We start from the raw sequence: 21,084 nt of genomic DNA, 5'->3' as shown, positions 1-21,084 counted from the left end.
AAACGACTCGATGGCACATAACAACAACAAACAACAACAAAGAACTGCTGATCTGGTTCGCAAGATAGCACTTTAACCAAGGTGCCACTCATAATGATATAGGCAAACTGACAAAATGAGTGATTTTAGAGTTTAGCAACATCTCTCTTAGAGATTAATGGGTTAAAGGATACAGAATTTTATTAAAAATGAAGAGGTCTAATCTAATGGGCATATTTAGAACTCTGTCTTCACACTCAGAAGAAAAAGGCAAGTTCCTGAGACAGAAAATGACACTAATCTTTAAAAAACTGAGGACAGTTCAGGGAATAAGTTCAAGCTGCTCTTAAAGAACTGGCAAAAAACAAGGCCTCAGGAATTGATAGCATACCAACTAATGTATTTCAATAAACAGATGCTGCCCTGGATACACTCACTAAGTTGTGTCAAGAAATCTGAAGGACAACAACCTGGCAAACTGACTGGAAGAGATCTGTATTTGTTCCCATTCCAAAGAAAGGTGACCCAACAGAGTGCAGAAATTATCAAACAATATCATTAATATCACATGAAAGCAAGATTTTGCTGAAAATTATCCAAAAAGACTGGAACAGTACATCAACAGAGAACTGCCTGAAGTGCCGGATGGATTTAGAAGAGACTGTGGTATTAGGGATATTATAGCTAATGTTAGATGGATCTTGGCTGAGAGCAAAGGGTACCACAGTAATGTCTATCTGTGTTGCATTGACTAAGCAAAGGCATTTGACTGTGTGGATCACAGCAAACTGTGGCTGACTCTGTGAAGAATGGAGATCCGAGAATATTTAATTGTGCTTATTTATGTGAAACCTATATTTAGACCAGGAGGCAGTCATCAGAACAGAGTGAGGAGACACTGCATGATTCAAAATCGGGAAAGATGTACACCAGGGCCTGTCTCCACACCTTTTCCATCTATATGCAAGACAGATCATCTGGGAGTCTGGGCTGTATGAGAAGGAATGTGGCATGATGATTAGAAGAAGACTAATCAACAACCTGTGTTATGCAGATGACACAACCTTGCTTGCTGAAACTGAAGAGGACCTGAAGTGCTTGCTGCAGAAGATCAAGAACTGCAGCCTTCAATACGGACTGAAGCTCAACATCAAGAAAACAAAGATCCTCACCATTAGGCCAGTTGTCAGCATTATGAAAGATGGTGAAGTAATTGAGATTGTTAATAGCTTTTGTTTGCTTGGCTCCACAATCAACACTTTTGGTACCAGCAGCCAGGAAATCAAGAGATGAATTGCACTGGGAAAGTCTCCTGTGAGAGACCTCTCCAAAGTACTGAAGAGCCAGGATGTCACTCTGGAAACTAAGGTGTGCCTGATCCAGGCCAAAGTCTTTGCAATTGCCTGCTATGCATCAGAGAGTTGGACAATGACAAGGGATTATAGAAAGAGAATTGATGCATTTGAGCTATGATTCTGGAGAAGAGTATTAAGAGTACCATGGACTGCTAACAGACAACAAACAGGTTCATCCTGGAGAGTGTGAAATCTGGCTGCTCCTTGGAGGCAAGAATTCTAAGGCTTCGTATGACATACTTTGGGCATGCTGCAAAGAGGGACAAATCCCTGCAGAGGTACATCATGCTTGGAAAGGTGGAAGGATGGAGAAAGAGAGGAATACCTTTGATTAAATGGATTGATACAGTGACTGGGGTAATGAGGGAAGGTGTGTCAGAGATAGTAAAGTTGACACAGGATAGAGTTTCAGGGCTATTGTACATAGGGTTGTTATGAGTCGCAAGCAACTTGACGGCACATCACAACAAACAACAACCACCACCACCTTTAAAACTGAAATGGAAAGTACTAAAATGGAAAATGGAAAGACACTTGAACTGCCAACCTAAAGGAAGGCAGTTCAGATCCACGAGCGTCTCTGCAAGAGAAAAATGAGCACTCCCCCATATGATTCACAGCTTCAGAAAACCTGCTGGTGCTGGAGTCAGTTCCGACTCAACAGCACAAAATAAAAACAATACTAGTATTTTAATACTAAGATCAGGCAAAACCAGTATGAAAACGGAAAACTGTAGACTGTTTTAGGACAAAAATATAAATGAAACATTCCTAAATAAAAGTTAACGGAATTGAACAGTTAAAAAATGGTTTCATGATTAGATTGTTTACCAATAATAAAAGCTAGGATGGGTTAACATGAGAAAACAGATTAAAGTAATTCCTCTAATAACAGATTGAAAGTGAAATCCCTACCAATGGACACAGACTAAGAGGAGGTCAAAAAAAGTCAATATTCACTTGAGATTTTATTTTTTAAAAAGATCTTTTAAAAAAAGTATAGGATTAGTAGAAAACTTTTTTAACCTAATAGGAAGTAGTAAGAAAACCCAATACTACAAATCATACTCAATGGTGAAATGCTAGCAGAATTCTCTTCAAAATCTGCAACAATCTAAGGATTTGGCCTATCCCTGCTTCTTTGTAACACTATCTAGCAAATTCTACTCAGAGTGGTAAGACAAGAAAGATAAAAGTTTGAAAAGGAATAGGTAATCCTTACAATTGATTACAAACGATATAAATGATGTGGTTATTCAGAAAACCTAAAAGAAATAGTGGGAAATTATTAGAATTGATAAGTGGTTTTAGTAAATTGTCAGATATTAGCTCAATATGAAAAATTATGCTCCTATGGACCAGCAACCTTTAAAGTACTTTTTTTAAAAAAGAACACTGTGGTTATTTCCTTGACCTTCATCTTCTGCTCTTCCATGTACAGATAAGCATGGATAGATAAAAGCTAAGAAAAACAAGTCACCTAATTACACTGTAAATTCCTCTGAGAGGCAGTATGCATAATTTCATGGAAGACATACAAGAACCATCTCTATTCAGTAGTTCCGCTAAAAATTCTCACTTTTAAAAAAATGAGGCCTTGTGCGATTACCTTGAACTGTGGTGAATCACAGTTATTACTGGAAAAGAAACACAAGCAGGAAGTTGCAGGCCACTGCAAATCAAACTCCGCCTCAAAGTGAAAATGCATCTGTGAGCAAAGGAGCGATCTCTTCTGCTCAGCCTATGCGATCCAGAGTTGGCTGTCCAAAATGGCCTTCCATGCAAGAAAGAGATGGGTGTCTTGAAGGGGAACAGACACTGGTCACGAGGTATGGGCAGAGAAGAGGAGGAGAGGGAGAGAGAACAAAGTTGTTGTATGCTTTTTTGCTTTTTATTTTTTTATCTACATGAAGATAATACTGATACTTAAAACAATTTGTTGAAATCGCACTAAATTTTAAAAAAGGATTATACACAATTCTATGAAGACCAAGATAACTGATAGAAGAATTACATGATCCAAATGTGACCTTTAAACTCTTATGCAGTATCTATTAGTATGAGGCCTGGTCTACTCAAGTTTTTAACATTTTAGAGAAGCATACTATGACACGTACAATATTTTTCTGTACCAATTTCGAGATGTCATCAAACAGTGACTCATTATGACCTTTTGAGTAACAGATCAGCATTCTCTCCTATCCTGACCAACCATCTCAATCTCTGTCATGCTCAAACCTATTGTGGCAGCTTTTGATGTTGTGGTTGTTATGTGTCATCAAGTCAACTACAACTTTCAGTGACCCTCTAAACAATAGCTCTGAACCCTGTCTTATCCTGAGCTAACCTCATTGTCTCTGACCATCTGTCCCCATTGTCAGAGTCACTGTGTCAATTCATCTCATCCTGTGTGGACCCTCTACCCTTCCAAGCATGATGTCTTTCTCCCAGGACTGGTCCCTCCTGGCAACATGTCCAAAGTATGTGAGACGAAGTTTCAAAATCCTAGCCTCCGAGGAGCAACCTGGTTTCCACCCTCTCTACAAGAGACCTGTTGTTCTCTTAACAGTCTGTGGTATAAGCAATACTATAGTCTAGCACCACAACTCAAAGACATCACTGCATCTTCTGTCATCCATAGTCATTTTTCAGCTCTCAAATGCACAGCAAGTACCTGAGAAGACCATAGCCTGTATCAGGCACACCTTAGGGTCTAGACTGACATCACTGCTTTCAGCATCAACAAGAGAGGTCCCTGACAGGACTCATCTTCTGATTTCCTGACTGCTGGTGCCGATGAAACTGTTCATAACCTCAATCTTTTCTGCATCTATCATGATGCTGCCAAGTGGCCCGGTGATGAGGACTGGCTATCCACTTCAGAGATAACAAACCTTTGAAAATTCTGTGAATAATTTTTGATGAGGTGATAATTAAATGAGATACAGCACTGTGGTGAAATTTCTACATTCACTTGGATCTCACTGAGCAAGGCAGTCAATGAAAATCCAGTTCTATGAAAACACTGTTAATCTGATTGTTTTTTTCTAATGTTTGAAGAATTTTATTTCTTCTCTAGACTTAGAGATTTTGTTTTATGATATTTCTCCGCCACCTCTTCTTTCCCCCTTTCTTCTACATTCATTCAGTTATGCATGTCCTGTTTTAGATTATTAAACAAAATACAAATATTGTCCATTTGTCCATTAGTTTTAGGTTGATCTTACCTTCTCCTAATATTGGATTGCTTTTAAAAATATGTTAAAAATTTGATTTACTGGGAAACACCAAAATGAGCAAAAACAGGAGACCTATTTTCTATTTACTTGATTAAATTACATTTCCATAATGGAATAGTATATTAATATTCATAGGATAGAGAAAAGTTTGAAATAGAGTATAAATCATTAAGGCCAGTTTGCAATGAATTTTAAAATTCCCAAGTTTGCTTAAAGAAAAGACATTAAACAAATTGTTAAAAATGTATGCAACATACACAATTATGCCTGAGTGCCAGCATAATAGGTGACTTGTTTGTTGCTTTGTGATCTTCTGCATTTTCTAGGTACTGTCAACACTGAGAATATATATTAACAAATGTTGTTGTTATTATGTGCCATCGAGTCACTTGACAAGAGCACAAGAGCCCTAAACGCCAGTCTATCCTCTGCCAACCTCACCGTCTCCAACACACTCATTCCCACCACCCCAATCAAACAATCGATCCATCTCATTGTTTAAAAAATTAACACCTAGGGTTTTCACAGTACCAATTCCTTGTGGGCTCCAAAACTTTCACAAAGTAAGTACTGTTTCATGGCATCCAGAACAATCAACAAAAATAAAGTCTTAGTGACAACTGGAAGATATTCTTTTCTTACATCTGGTCTACCACTGGGCGTTTGGCCTAGAGTCTATCAGTGCTATCGGGAGATGCTCATTATCAAGAAGCCACTCACTCCCCTTGGCTGACTTTTACACCACCAATAGACGACAATGCAGAGCCCAGACTGGCATCTGGATAAGCAGGGACTAAAGTTAACTCTTTGTTTAGAAAGCAGATAACCTCTGGCCATGAACAAAAATTCCATTTACTCCTTTATAATGTCACTTCCCTGCCCAGAATAGTCTCCTACTTTACAGCCTGGCATCTGTGTATTCCACATCTATAGCTCCACCATCAATCTCCCACTATCTAGCAATGTTTTCCCAGGATGGTATCACTCCCCATACCATCGTACCCATAGGTCAGGCCCCATTAGAGTTGTCCCTCTCTACTGAGTCTTCCTCTTGGGTCTTCAGGGCCATGTTGGTATCTCTCTTCTTTGAACTCCTTGGTTTAACCCAGCATTTGATTATCTGGGTGTGGGAAATTAGAGTTATTGTACTGTTTCGTTTCTCTCAAGAGTTAGGGTCGGGCCTCATATATCCTGGCTTCTCTCTCCTACTTTCTCCCAGTTAGAGCACAGGGCTGCTGTTTAGTGGACCCCAGGTGAAAGATCTCTCATGGCGTGATGAACTTTTGTCCAAGAACAACTGTGAGAGTAATGTCTTCCTCTCTGGCTCTCCTTCCCTTCTTTCTGTTTCTGTTTAACACAGAGAACAAACAACATTTTTTCTGTTCTTGCTTCTCAGCATATAGCATATGGCTTCTTCTGGTAATGCCTGCTCTTAGTGTAAATGAATGCAGACAATCCTCAGAGCTGTGGCATCCCCTTTGTTTTCCTCTTCCTAGATACCCAGTCACCTTGATGGTGTTAATGTTCTCTGAACCTGAGCTGTTCCCTGGCCCGTCTGTTTGTACTGGTTCTTAACCAGATCAGTACACCTCCCCTTTCCTCCTTCATTCTTTTCCTTGTTTTTAGGACGTTGATGAGTTGCATTTTTCATTCATTTATTCATTTACTCATTCACTTTAACAAGCTGTATATCAGGCACTGCTAGTTGAACTCTCATGGTTATATGAAGCTTCCTGATGGCAAAGATGGTCTCCTTCAATTGCCTAGTAATCACTAAAGAATCCAATGTCATGAAAATGTTTAAAAATATTTATCTTGATTGAACAAGGAAGAGAAGAAGACTAGAGTTAAAGGCTACAATTTAGGATCCTTCCCCCAACACCCCCCCCTTACTCTCCCCTTTTGTGGTTTGACTAACAGAGATGGTGTAAAAGGCAAAGGAAACTGAGATAGAGTTATCCTACTTGAATAAAATAACACAGCTATTGTTATTTTTTCCCCCCTCTGAGTCTCTGCTCAGGCAAAAGGAGACAGTGAAGTGTTTGCTGAGATAGAGTTATCCTACTTGAATAAAATAACACCACTATTATTATTTTTTCCCCTTCTGAGTCTCTGCTCAGGCAAAAGGAGACAGTGAAGTGTTTGTTAACATTCTGTAAGTTGCACACTATGTTACAAATACAAAGCTGCATCACCCTCACCCTCACTTCAGGGTGAAAAGTTTGATTCCAAACAATAAGCAACTGAGTCAGCCCATTTTACAAACTATTACCACCAGCAACAAAATACAGCCTGGAAAAAGCTGACAGTCTGACAAAATCCAATTGGAAAATAAAAATGAGCAAGAAAAGCCACACATGCAGGGAGAGAAAACCCGCACTGCTTGGAGGAAGAAACCCTCTAATTGCCTCCACACTCCAGCTCGCTTCCATCTGCTTGCATTTAAAGAGCCCAACTACTGGTCCCCTCACAGCTGCAGAGAAGAAAGGAAATGTGTCCCTTGAGTGCCTGGATGGCTGCAGCAGGCAGAACCAACAGTAAGGATGGAAGAGCCACAAGCAAGGCTAAACTGCAAATCTAACAACAGATTTAATGTGTGTTATGCAAAACTGAGCAAACAAGCCCTCCTGGCTGAGAGACCACGCAAAATAATAACAGAATTCACTTTCAGAGAAAGCTGGCAGCAGCATGCGTGGGCAGCAGCACTGCAGTGTCTACCCATCTGAAGCAGCCTCCCTCCTGCGCAGGGAGTCACCCCGGGCCAGGCTTCAATTAGATTTCCCATGGAGAAGTGACCATGGGGAAGCGACCAGAAGTGCAGGCACCCACATGCCTTGGTGTGAAGCAACTAAGTTTTCTGAGAGACTTGTGTTGGCCAAATTAGGAGGAGAAAAAAAATATTGATTTTAGAAATATCAACCATTAAAAAAGGTTTTTATTTATTTACATTGTTTAAAATATATACCAATTCATGGAGATAAGCTTGTTAAAAGTAGAATCTGGCAGTGAGGGGTAGGAGCATAGTCAAGAGGAAAAACTGAGTCCATGCCAGTACTCTGAGGAGATCTGTATTTCAATGGATTTATGGACCCACACTGGACTGCTGATGGAAGAGATTCACAAGTGAAAGAACAACCAAAAAAGAGAAAAAGGAAAAATAAAGAAAGGAAACAAAGAGACAGTCTTTTTGTAACTGGAACAAGCTGCTTGGCTTCTGAGGCAGAGGAAAGTTGGCACCCATCAGACCCCACCTCCGAGACTTGAGGTTGGAGAAAGCTCACTCATGTTTGATCACTTGGACCAACAGGAATGGAAGTGGGAGGAATACAACAACTGAGGAAGAGGCAAAGCTGGGATGTGCTCCTTCAGAGCTGCCCCCGCCCCCCCACCCCGCTCCAGCTCACACAGATGTGTGGATGAGCAGGGAAGGATTGTTGGTTTGAAAAGCAGGAAGCTTGAGGACCTCACGCCTGTTGATTCGACTTGACTCCATGCAGGGACTAGGATGAGATAAGGGACCAAGAAGTCTGGAATCTGATAGGGTATATAGTGAAAGGTGTAAATTTTAGTGAGTCACACAAGCCGTGAGATCTAACTGGAATTCTGGAAGGGAAGCTAGAAAAGCAGTGGGGGGAAAAATTTTTAAAGCCTTGGTTTCCTGGTGTGACTTAATTTATTGTATGTCACACTGTGTATTGTATGATATTGTATATATCATACTGTTACTGTATATACAATACTGTATAATAATATTGCATATGCCATACTGTGTGTTGTAGGATATTGTGTATCATACTGTTAATCGTGGGGACACTGGAGGCTATAGGAGAGATGGCTCTTGTATTCACCTCCAAGCAGGTCCCTCTTCCGCAGCAGGCTAAAGTTAGGATAGCCCCTTCCCTGGTTCTGAAGCACAGATGGTTCAGCTGGGTAAGGTTTATGGTAGCCAAACCTGGGAAAGATAGTGGTGGGTGCTGGGACACACAAAGCTCTCTGCTGGCTCTGTAGGGGCCACTCAGTGTTTCCTCCTATGTTCAACAAGAAAATGCCCTCAGCAGGGTATCCATGACTCCACTCACCAATCCCAATACAGCCCAGACTGATCAGCGGATCCTGGTCAACCAAGCTGCAGCAAAGGAGGGCTAGCATTACATGACGGGTTAGTGTTGGGGTGGCTGAACAGAGGATTATGAAGTAATGGTTTCAACACATACAAGTTGACATACGCTGCATGGTTTTTTGGGTCAATGAAGAAAATCCCTCCTAAGTGATCAGGGTTGGGAAGAAGAATGGCCTATGATTTTGCCTGGTTCTGGCAACCATGATACAGCAATGATGAAGCTTTCAACGGAATAATTTTACATTGTGTGGCAGTTGAGATGCCATGCTGAGAATGACTGTGTTTCTTATGTTCTCTGAGACATAACAAGTTGTTTATAATGCATGTATGTATTCAAGTTGTCTCCATTTATGCTTTCTCTTTTTAAGTTTAAATTCAAACACAAGTATCAAATGTGGAGCAGATACCAACAGGCATGATAGCTGTTTTCTTGCTAGTTGCTCTCGTGCTGGCCCGACTCATGACACAACAGAATGAAATGCTGCCATCTCCTTGATCTACTGCAGACTGGACTAATGTGAGCCACAGGACTCCCAACTGCTGGCTTTCCTAAGGAGATTACTAGGACTTTTCCAACGAAAAATGACAGCTCCAATGAACTCTGTTCACTGCAGCACAGACATACACACGGCTCCAGTGACAGATGGGAGGTGGCTGCACATGAGGTGCCCTGAGCAGAGACTGAACTTGAGGGTTCTACAGGAAGGTGAGAGTTCTATTACGGAATCAGCATTGCCCACTTCAATGGGATGTCCAACCCAAACCCACTGCCTTTGAGCCAGCTCCACTTTAGAGCAGTGACCCAGACATCAGGTTTCCAAGGCCACAAATATTTACAAGAGGAGACTACTTAGCTTTCTTTTGAGGAGTGGTCTGTTGTGGTTGTGGACCATCTGTCAGAACAGATCCATAGCTGACTCTCCAGTGGGTTTTGTTTTCAGAAGTAGTTAATCAAGGGAAGAGATTGCCCATCTTTCTCCTTTAGAGCAGCTGGTGGATTTGAATCACATACTTTTGGTTTGCCAAGCACAACTCTTTACGACCAGGCCACCAGTGACAGCCTTCTATACCGCTAGGGATCCTTATCAACAGCATAAAAAGTATATGAAAATAGCTTGTATGTCTCATTTGCTACTTGACATTTAAGATATTTGCTTCTGTCAGCACATCCTCCAGCATTTTCTTGTGTGTTGATACAAAGTTCTAATAATTCTACACTGAACATCCAGACTCACACCTCACTTCTAACTTTAACGTTACACCAGGTTTGTTTTATTGTGTAGCTAATCTGTACCTTCAAGGAGAGGAGCAAACGGGGGAGGGGGGGTGTGCGGGGAGAAGGGTGCAACAATGAATGAATGGAATTCCAAAATCTCTGTAGATGTTCATTGAAATGAAAAATAAACAAACTAAATTAAGAAAAATTTAAAAAAAAAACATTTAAATGCACATTTTTTTTCAGTTTTTGTTTTTTTGAAGGCATACCATCGAGGAGAAAGCATGCTTATCAGACACCTCTGGGTGTGAATCTCAGCTTGAGCTCTTACTAGCTGAAAGACACTGGGCAGGTGCGTAATTTCAAAGAGCTTCAATTTGCAGAGTTCTAAGATGTGAGTACTAATGCCGAGCAGTGCTGTGAGGATGAAATGCAGTAAGAGATGGGAAGCATCTGGCACACATTTGATTCAATACATGGTAGGGACACAACTAATTATCAGTTCACAGATTGTGCTTTCTCTCTTATCTATGAAACAAAATTGAGTTTGTCAAAAAAGAACAGCAACAGAAGATGAAACAGCAGCACAACGTGAAAAACTGTTGCAACCGAGTGATGGGCACAAAGGTCCATCATGCTACACTGTCTAATTTATAGAAATTTGAAATGTTAGAATATTAAAAAAAATGGTTACTGGACTTTGCCAAGCCAAAAAAAAAGGGGAGGGGAATGATATTTCTGAAAACGGGGTTAGAGAGTATTTGAAAGGTGCCCTGGTGGTGTAACAGTTAAGTGCTTGACTGCTAACTTAAAAGCTAAAGGTACAAACCCATCAGGAGCTGCAATGACAGAAAGATTAGACAACCTTCCAGTAAAGGTTACAGGCTAGGAATCACTACAGGGCGGCTCTACTCTGTTGCACAGTGTTGTCACCAGTTGAAATCCTTTAGACTGCATTCAGCAATAAGATGGGTTTTGAAGAAGAGTAGAGGCAGGAGATGTCACCTTAGCCCCATTCAGTGCAGGTAACGCCCACAATTCCGAAGTCCAGTGGGCAGGGCTTGAGGGTTAAAACAGTTTTGGGCCCTAGGGTCTACATCTGTGATAGGAAGCCTTTCCTAATACTATTGTTGTTAAGTGCTGTCGAGTCATAGACAACTTACAGCGACCCTATGAACAAAAGACCTGAACACTCGTAGAACTTTGGTCATTTCTCCATGTTCATAGAGTTTCCAGAGGCAAGCCATTTCAGAAGTGCATGCCACTCCTGCTTCCAAGATTATTTTAATCAGGATGCTCCACCAAACAATGTCCACCATGGGTGACCATTATCACATTTGACACATCAGTGTCACAGTGTTTAGCATCACAGCAACCACGAGTTACATCTGTACGGCAATGCACACACCAGTGAGTGCTATACCACCTAGAAGAATGTTTGATCAAAAACAATTAAACCAGGCCTGAGGGCCACAAATTAAAATCACCTATCTTGGGCTTGGTAGCATAACTTTCTGTTCGCTAGGCCAACATAGCTCTATATTGTTGTTGTTATTTTTGTTAAATGCCATATGTTTTTGGAGACTCCTAAATGCAAGAGATATTGGCCACAGCATAAGAGACTGGCAGCAGCATGAGGTATTCAGAATCACAGAACCCCAGAAGGCTTGAGACCTAAGCCATCATATCAACGGCTGGATAAGGGGAGAGAGATATTGAATGGTATAGGTGGGGGTGGAAGGTGGAGCAGGGAAAGGGGTAGGTCAAGACACATGTGCCAAGGGTGGAGAGCAACAATGAATTTATTGGTTGTTTCTATAATTGGGGAAATATCTTTCATCTGCTCCTTTCTGTAAAATGCTTGTGTGTCAGATACTGTTCTAAATTTGAGCATTCAAATTAAGACAGAGTAGGAAGAATGACTGCCCATCCACTTCCAAAATAACAGGCCTTTGAAAACCCTATGTACAAAAGAGCACACTTTGACTAACAGATATGGCAACTGAGGCTGAGCCCTTATATACAGAAACACAAAGGAGGAGGGACAGTTGTAAGCAGACACTAATGATTAGAACATGGAATGTGAGAAGCATGAACGTAGGAAAATTATGGACATTATTAAGAAACGAATGGATCACATAAATATTGACATAGTAGGTATTGGCAAAATGAGATGGGTTGGCATGGGGCATTTTGAATCAGACGGCTATATGATCTACAATGCCAGAGATGAAAAGGAGAGGAAAAAATGGGATTAATGCTAAGGAATCCTTTATCAGAAAAATTGAATGAGGAACATCTGAGAAAGTAAGATGTGATGACACCGGGGTTAACATCACAGGGTAAGGGAGGCCCGACATCCTCTCACTCTCCTGGGTGTAGCAGGGGCGGAAGGATGTGCTCAGGTAGTTCATAAAAGATCCCGCCTCCCCCATGAGACAGATCACTCCAGGGTGAGAACCTCTGTGCAGGCAAGAAAGTGAGAAACCACACTTTCCAGCGTAATCATTGTGAGAATAAATACTTTGCATAATGCAAAACTTGTGCCTTTAGCTAATCTGTAGGCAGATGACACAGTGTGGGGAGCCTCTGATTTAGAGGAATAAAAACTACCTGTAACTGCACTGCTTACCCCTGCAAATCAGGAAGGGTGCTAACCAAGCACCCAATTAAGCTGCATTCTCCCATATCACTTACCAACAGTCTAAGCTTGTATCATTAAGGGATGGCCCTAGAGGCTTTCAGGATTGGAGACTGGTGGAAAATGTGGAGGAAGGAACCTGTGGACAATGTTAACCAAAGAAGTCAAACGAAAGGCTACACTTTTTTCTTTCACAAACAAAAACGTCACCCTTCTGTTCTAGTCCCTTCATTTCTTTCCTTCCCTGCTGTGGTTCATTCTCTCGTTCCCCTTTGCTGGCAGCTAGAGGGAAAGCAGGAGTGTAATGGAATTGCTGCTTGAGACTGTCGGCCTCTGGGAGCCCTCGCAGAGGTGGCTGGAACTCTGTTTTTAGGGGTGAGGTCACATGGACACAATTTGACTATACAGGTCAAGACAGGCCACTGCAGAGGAGTAAAGTCATTCTGTGGGTTTCTTGCATGGAGGCTAAGAAGGAGGAAGAAAGCTCGTAATAGAGGGACTCAGCACACAGACATACATACATTACACTCCCCCTCCACATTCTCCCCATACATGTGCGCGCACACACACACACACACACACACACACACACTCACTCCATAACGAGGCACTGGACAAATGTTTATATGTATGACAAATACCTTTACCCTGATAGAAGTGTCCACATTGAAAGCAACTTTTACCAGTTTTCCCAATTTGTATCATCTTTTCTACAACATACCCACTACTTTATTTTTGCATTGTCAACCTAAAGGCAGGTGGCTCGAATCTACCTGTCATTTTTCAGGAGAAAGATGAGCAATTTTCTCCTAAGTGATTCACAGCCTTTGAAAACTCACTGGACATTTTCCTCCCTACCTAAACCCCACCCCCTGCAGTGCACTTTTCTCTTTAAAAAGATTCTTTCATTGCTGCACAATTTCCTTCCTCCGTCCCATCCGGAATCCATTTTGCTATGCACCTCTTATTCTGTAAACTTTCATTAAAATAACAATTAAAACAAACAAACAAACAAAAAAAACCCCTGACAACTATCACGTTTCATAGAGAAACAATAAAATTACTCAGTTAAAAAAAAAGATGTCAAAATGTTCATTCAAAAAAAAGAATGAAAGAAAGAAAACTTGCTGGAGGTCAGCTATGAGCCAGTTTTGACTCTCCTGTACACAATAATAACATGATTAGAAAGACATGGTGTTAAAGAGGTGAATTTTCCAGCCTAAGGGGCTGGGAGGACACGGATTTAAACATGAGCCTCACAGTAGACTGGACCTATGGAACAAAAGAGATTGGAGGCAGGCATAGGAGGGCTGGAAAGCAAGCATCTGAGGCACAGTGAGAAAAAGGAGGATTCTGGATTTGCTATGAGATGAAACTGAAGTGAGGTTGAGATGCAATGAAGAGCTGGGTCAGGAAGCCAGACTATAAAAGGCTTGAGATCCAGGTTAAAATGTTCTCAGGGGCTGATTAGAGTCATGGAAATTTTTAACAAGATGTCATAGAAGGGCAAAGAGCTCTAACACAGGATAAACATTTATTAATGCTAGGTATCATATCAGTGTCATGATCTCCTTTAACCTCAAACCACCGCCATTTTGGAAATTAAAAACTGTGATTCACAGGGTTTAAGTGACTTGTCCAACGTCCCACGGCGGGTGATACAGAAGCTCAAAGACAAGGCCAGCTTTAGAGTGAATGCCCTGTCGCTCCTGCCACTGAAAACCCCAACAAGATCATGTACGCTCTTTCCATCCAGATGGCTGCTTAAAAGCAACAGAACTTGGAAAACATGCTGCTTTTAGGGCTCAGAAACTGTAAAAATTATCTACATACAACCGTGCCTCCAGAAATAAGAAACTTAGAAAACAAAGAACATTGGAGCGGGATCATGTTGTTCTTCCATATTGCAACATAATCAAAGGGTCAAGTTAAAATATTTCCTTTTCTGTATCATGTTGTTGTTGTTATATGCCGTCGAGTCGTTTGTGACTCATAGCGACCCTGTGCACAACAGCCCTAAACCCTGCTCTATCCTGCGACAACAACACTGCCTCTGACACACCCATCCCGATTACCCCAGTCACTGAATCAATCCATCTCACAGAGGGTCTTCCCCTCCTGCGCTGTCCCTCCACCCTCCCAAGCATGATGTCCCTCTCCAAGGACCCGTCCCTCCTGGCAACATGTCCAAAGTATGTCAGACGAAGCCCCAGAATCCTTGCCTCCAAGGAGTAGCTTGGTTTAATCCTCTCCAAGGCGAATCTGTTTGTTTTCCTGGCAGTCCATGGTACATTCAGTACTCTTCTCCAGCACCACAGCTCAAAAGCATCCACTCTCCTTCTGTCCTCCCTAGTCATTGTCCAACTCTCTGATGCATAGCATCAAAATAAATAGTGAAGATAATATACACCTAAGTTGCAAAATATATACAGAGAACAGGTGGGCTGGGTAGTATGCACTCCAGCATCAAACGTATTTTTCAATGGAGCTAGTCTCACATACACTCTGCTACCCAAATACTGAAAGAGGTGCGCACCCAACAGCCAGGAAAAATCAAGGCTGTTTTATGTGTCAACATGAACAGAAGACATAAGGAATGCCACAATGTTTTCACAGAGTTTATTTTCCAAACTTACAGATACTCAGTATTTAAGAATGTTGTTACTGTTGTTAGGTCCCGTCAAATGGACTATGACTCTAGTGGACCCTATGAACAAATGTTCTAAATCTTGTCCTATCTGTGTATTTAATAATAGGAAAGATTAAAAAATCAGGTTAAAAAGATCTAATGCTTCTAAACTATAAAAACAAAATCACACCATAGAGTAAACTAGCAGGAACTACTCACATATTCTTAAACAAGTTTTCTTTCAAGGACAAAGACTTTTTAAATTGTATTTTAAAACCATACAAAGAAACAACCAGGGTACTATTTTGAAAACTATATACAGTATACTCTATACACAAATGCATGTAATAGTTTTTCAGAGGACAGACAAAACTACCTACTATGTGTCAGACAAAATGAATCATTTTTACCTATAAGTGAGGATGGACAAAATGAATCACATCAGTCGCTACTTTTCACCTTTGTGCCTACTCATACCTCAGAGTTCACGTTTCTGCAAGTTCTTCTCTATTTGAAGTCTTTTCAACACCACCTACAAACGTCGGCCTAGTTTATCAGGGGTAGAAGTGGGTGTGGGAGTAAATGCACACAAATGTGTAAGTGTGTTTGTTGAGGTTGTCTTTTTCATTGTACTTTAGATATGCTTATTATTTCATTTCTCATGCTGCATTGTAATTTTTGGACTTTGGGCTTATCCAAAAAAGAGCTCCCATAAGGGTAGTCACTTTGTCTCAATGTACCTGATTTCCCAGGGTGAAAACAAGCCCAACAATGCTTTCAATGTTTACTCAGGCAAATTAATGACTGTTTCAACCGAGGGCTCTATTGTCTGGTAGGTGTGAAAAATGAACATTTTTTTATGTGTATGTATATGTACAGGTCAGTAAAACAGATTTGGTTTTGTTGTTGTTCTGTACCATCGAGTCAGAACCGAATCATAGCTAACTGTCCAGTGGGTTTTCAGAGGCAGTTAATTGCATCAGAGGAGAAATGTCCATCTTTTTTCCCATGGAGCAGTTGGTGGACTTGAACCACATGCCTTCGGAATTGCAACAAAGCTTCTTACAACTAGGTCACCAGAGCTCCCTTGAGGCATAATTTATATTTAACAACATTTCCCCTAATTTGGTAAGTGTATACACTGCTTAAGAGTAGATAGTTCTTAACACAAACTTGTCTGGCCCATTCAAGGATCTGACAGTGTACAGTGCAATCTAGGTGTCAGGATTTTTAAAAATTTCTTAGATGAGTCTAAGGTAAACCACAGGTCCAGAATTCCCAAAGTACATTATTTCTGTCACTCCATTCTTTCTTTCCTTTGACCACCTTATCCATAGCCCCGTCCATCACTTCTTAGTCGACTATTATTGAAGATGAAGCAAAAACATTTCCACTCAACACCATACTTGGAAGGAAAACCTAGATACTCAGCCAGATGTTGAGAATAAGCTATAACTTTTGGTTATTTAGCAGAAATATATCTACTGCATGTCATTTTGAAACGAACATGAGATAGCCACTCACAGAAATAAAATGCCTTTGAATCAGAGCAAGAAAAAAAAATTGTGATTGGGGGGGTCATTAAAAGAAAACAAGGACTCACAACATACTGCTCCAAATGTTATTCTAGACCTAGAGGTTTTGCAAATGCCCTATTTCCAGGTTATGGGAATGGCTGAAGTCACTACCAAGTGAAAAAAATCTTCACCCTATCGCACTGTGAAGAATTAGAGAAAACTTATCTTCCAAGTAAGGGGCTGGTTTTGTGATGTCATCTTCTAATTACTGGAGAAGATCAAAGAATAATAAAAGGGGTTTTACCTGCTCTTTCACTTGACTCAGAATATTAGAATTAGAAAAGTATAACAATGAATGAATGGAAATCCAGTCTCTGTAAACTTTTCATTAAAATTAACAACAACAACAACAACAAAAGAATATTAGAATTTGGGCCTCTAATGAAGCATATAGGGCAACCTCTCCAATTCAAATTTCAGTTCTTACAAATCAGAGTTTATGTTTAGGTAAAATCTATCATAACAATCTCCATAAGCCTGTCAGAATTCTTTGGTGTTTTTTCACCCTGGATTGAGATTATACAGTCTAAAATATTTCAAGTAACTAGGTGACATTTACTGGAAATGGAGTTTAGCTTTTACTAATGTCTCATTGTGAGTAATGCTCAAAATAAGAGTGATAAAGTTAAAATAAACTGATGAGTTGAAATCCTTCTCAAAACTCAAACACATTGCCATTGAGTCAGAACTCACTCCGAGCTGACCCTCTAGCTTATTTCCTGAAGGCTGTAAATTGCACAGAAGAGGCTGCCCATCTTGCTCCCACAGAGCTGCTGGTAGATGTGAACTGCCAGAGAAATTACCCGGGCAACTCCTTCGGACGACACTGCCAAATCAAGGGAGACGTAAATGATACATGTGCTCTCTTACTCTGTTGGCCAGAAGGCTGAAGGCTCAAGGCCATTCAGGGACAGACACCTCAGAAGAAAGGTCTGGTGATCTACTGCTGATAATCAGCTATTTCATTTAATCTTGTTGTTGTTGTGTACCACAGAGTTGGAACTGACCCACAGCTGACCTGCCAACAGGTTTTCAGAGGCAGCTAATCATACAGGAAGAGACTGCCCATCCTTCTCCCACGGAGCAACTGGTGGACTCAAAAGGCATGCCTTCGGGATTGCACGGCAGCTGTTTGACGCTAGGTCACCGGAGCTCCCATTATGTTTAATAGGGGACTAAAAGAAGGAGAAGGTGGTACCATTTAAAAAATGGAATTACTGTCAACAAATTGTGCACACAGAAACTGCTGAACTGGCATATATTCTGCCAATAAATTAAAAAAAAAAAAACCCTATAAAGTAAAGTTCTACTGATACACATGAGATGACCTTAAGTCAGAACTGACGGCAACTGGTTTACAGCTATTTGGCTATAAAAAGGGCTGTTGTTGTTAGATGCTGTTGGGTATATTTAGCATAAATACGTATTTTAAAATGTATAATGCCTACTTGGGCTGCTGGGGTCCTCGGAAGACTACTAGTTAGTAAGTATTTTAAGAGCTCATTGACTAAGGTAAATCTTTAAGAAAAAATGAATTAAATTTTTAGCCTAGGATTGTTTTGCTTTTTTAAATTTTTTTAAAAAAAATTCCATTGAGTTACTCTCAAGAGAAAGAAAATCGTGGAAATTCCCGAAGTATGTTTTACACTATCATTTACAAGACAGTGCATGCTGGTACCACCAGCTGCCAGGGTTGGTAGAAAACTGCTGAGCTGGTGGTTATAGCCAAACAAAGTGTCTCCTGTAATTAGGGTTAACTGGATAGGGAAGGGGGGAAGAGACGCAAAGAGGACAGATATGTGATTGGCGGGAACACAAGGAAACCAGTGAAGTTTTTCTCCAGGGATTTCAAGAACCTGGATGGGTGTGAGCTTGGATTTTGTCCTCTAGACTGTTGTGCTGTTCAGCACAGTAGCCGTGAGTCTCCCACAGCAGTTGGCAAGTGGCTAGCCCGACCTGACATGTGCTCGAAGTGTAATACAATTTACACTTCATTTTGAAGTACAAAATACTGTAAACGATTTTAATGCTGTTTAATACTGGTTATAAGCTAAAACAACATTTTAGAATTACTGGATTAAATAAAACACATTATTGTTGTTATGTACAAGTGACTGGGAACTCATCCTCTAGTGACTCTTCAGAGGCAGTAAATCTCATGGGAGATTGCTCATCTTTCTCCCGCAGAGCAGCTGGTGGGTTCACACTATCTGCCCTTGGATTAGTCGTGCCATTCATTACCACTAAGCCACCAGAGTTCCCTAACTAAATAACATACATTGTTGTGTATTGTAGAGTTGGAACCAACCCTAGCTCACCCTCCAGCAGGTTTTCAGAGGCAGTTAACCACATAGAAGGAGACTTGTCCATCCTCCTGTGGAGCAGCTGGTGCCCTTGAACTGTGTGCCTTTGGGATTGCAGCGCAGCTTCTTGTCACTAGGCCACCAGAGCCATAGGTATTTTTATTTTCTTTTTAATGTGGCTACTAGATAATTTTAAATCATACATGTGACTTGCATGTCATATCTGTGGGAAAACACAGAACTTTGTTATTTTGTCTAAATGTGACTGATAGTGGAAGCCAAGGTGATAGAGGAGTCAATGGGAAGGGATTTTGGAGACCATAAGGTGATGTACCGGGTTAAACATTACGACTCCTACTTCACTGAAGACTTTCGTTTCAGGGAAGGTGAAGTGCAATCACAGGAGACCTAGAGTTAATTGCATCACCCCACCTCTCTGTGCTTCAGGTTATTTGCTTGTAAAATGGGAGGGCAAGATTAAACTCTGACCTGATGGGGAAAGACATGGAAGGCCTTCACTTGCACCATTATCACTCTTTCCAACTCACAAACAAGACTAATTTTGTGGGAAAAAGAAAAATTAGCCTAAAAGGCTTTTGTCTGTAGTCAGCACTAAAACAGTATGAACCACCTTAAGAAGTATTGCTATTTATCTTTATCAGTTCTGCCTCCTTTCAACTCATGAGAACAAGCTTGCAGATTCTTCTATGACTCGTTAACACAATTAAATATACACACAGATCAATGAGTGTAAGATGGGCAAAACAGGTTTCATTTCTCGCTTAAGGGTTCTGTGAACAATTTGAAAAAGAAAAAAAATCCCTTTCACTCATTGTTATTAGTAATTTCAGCACCAGTGGTAGTAAAATAGTAGTTTGCATTCACTTAAAAAAATCCTACCGGCGATTTTCAGGAGGGAAAGATATTTGTTTTCTTTCAAAGCCACAGAATCAGTATCTACTATTGTGCTGTCAGCTTACCAATTAAAAAATGTAAGAGGGTATAATACATAATGTAGTAACACTTGAAACCCAACTCCCTTCAAAAAAATTAAAACACCCTTGAAATTACATCTCAAGCACATTCATCTGCTCAGAGAATTTCTTTTTCAATAGACGAACGCCATTTCTAAGCAAAGCTTTGGCTGCCTCAGGGCTGTGTTAAGCTGGTAGCTGGGCTCATGCCAAAAATGGGTAGGTTGGCAGATTAGTTTCAGAATCTATAAGTCAGCTGCCAACATAAAAAAGTTGAGGGAGTTAACAGAACGATGCAGGTCTGTCTGAGGTGTGGCAGCACCTGCCCTTTTCTGTGCAGGTGACATGTTTTTTCCAGTTGGCAGGCCGCAGTCCCCTCCTGGCTGTCTTGGCTCGTTAACGGACTAACTCAGTCATGTAGTAATATGCATCAGGTGAGAACTGTAAGCTGGGAAGCACCTTCAGAGGAGGAGACCAAAGAGAGCATGGAAAAGTTAAGAAAACTCAGTTCTAAACCCAAGGATTTCGCATGGTTTGAACTCCACCAGAGAGGCTGAGTCACCTTGAGTAAGCCATGCCACTTTGTTAGTCTGAGATGCTGAGTGGGAAGAAAGCAAAAGGACTTCTGTACTTAAGGAGTCTGTATGGGTGTGTGTGTGTGTGTGTGTGTGTGTGTGTGTGTGTACTGTAGAATTGGAAATGACCCGTAGCTGACCCTCCATCAGGTTTTCAAAGGAAATAAATTGCATGAGAGGAGACTGCTTATCATTCTCCAATGGAGCAGATGGTGGCCTTGATCCATGCGCCTTTGGGATTATAGAACAGTTTTTTGACACTGTTGTTGTTGTTATGTGCCGTCGAGTCGTTTCTGACTCATAGCGACCCTATGCACAACAGCCCTACATCCTGCTCTATCCTGCGCCAACTGCACTGCCTCTGACACACCCATCCCGATTACACCAGTCACCGAATCAATCCATCTCATAGAGGGTCTTCCCCTCCTGCGCTGTCCCTCCACCCTCCCAAGCATGATGTCCCTCTCCAAGGACCC

This window comes from Elephantulus edwardii, unplaced genomic scaffold (genome assembly GCF_000299155.1).
Source record: "Elephantulus edwardii isolate Elephantulus edwardi_28Jun2011 unplaced genomic scaffold, EleEdw1.0 scaffold00002, whole genome shotgun sequence".
NCBI lineage: Eukaryota > Metazoa > Chordata > Mammalia > Macroscelidea > Macroscelididae > Elephantulus > Elephantulus edwardii.
Note: the sequence above shows the minus strand (reverse complement) of the source record.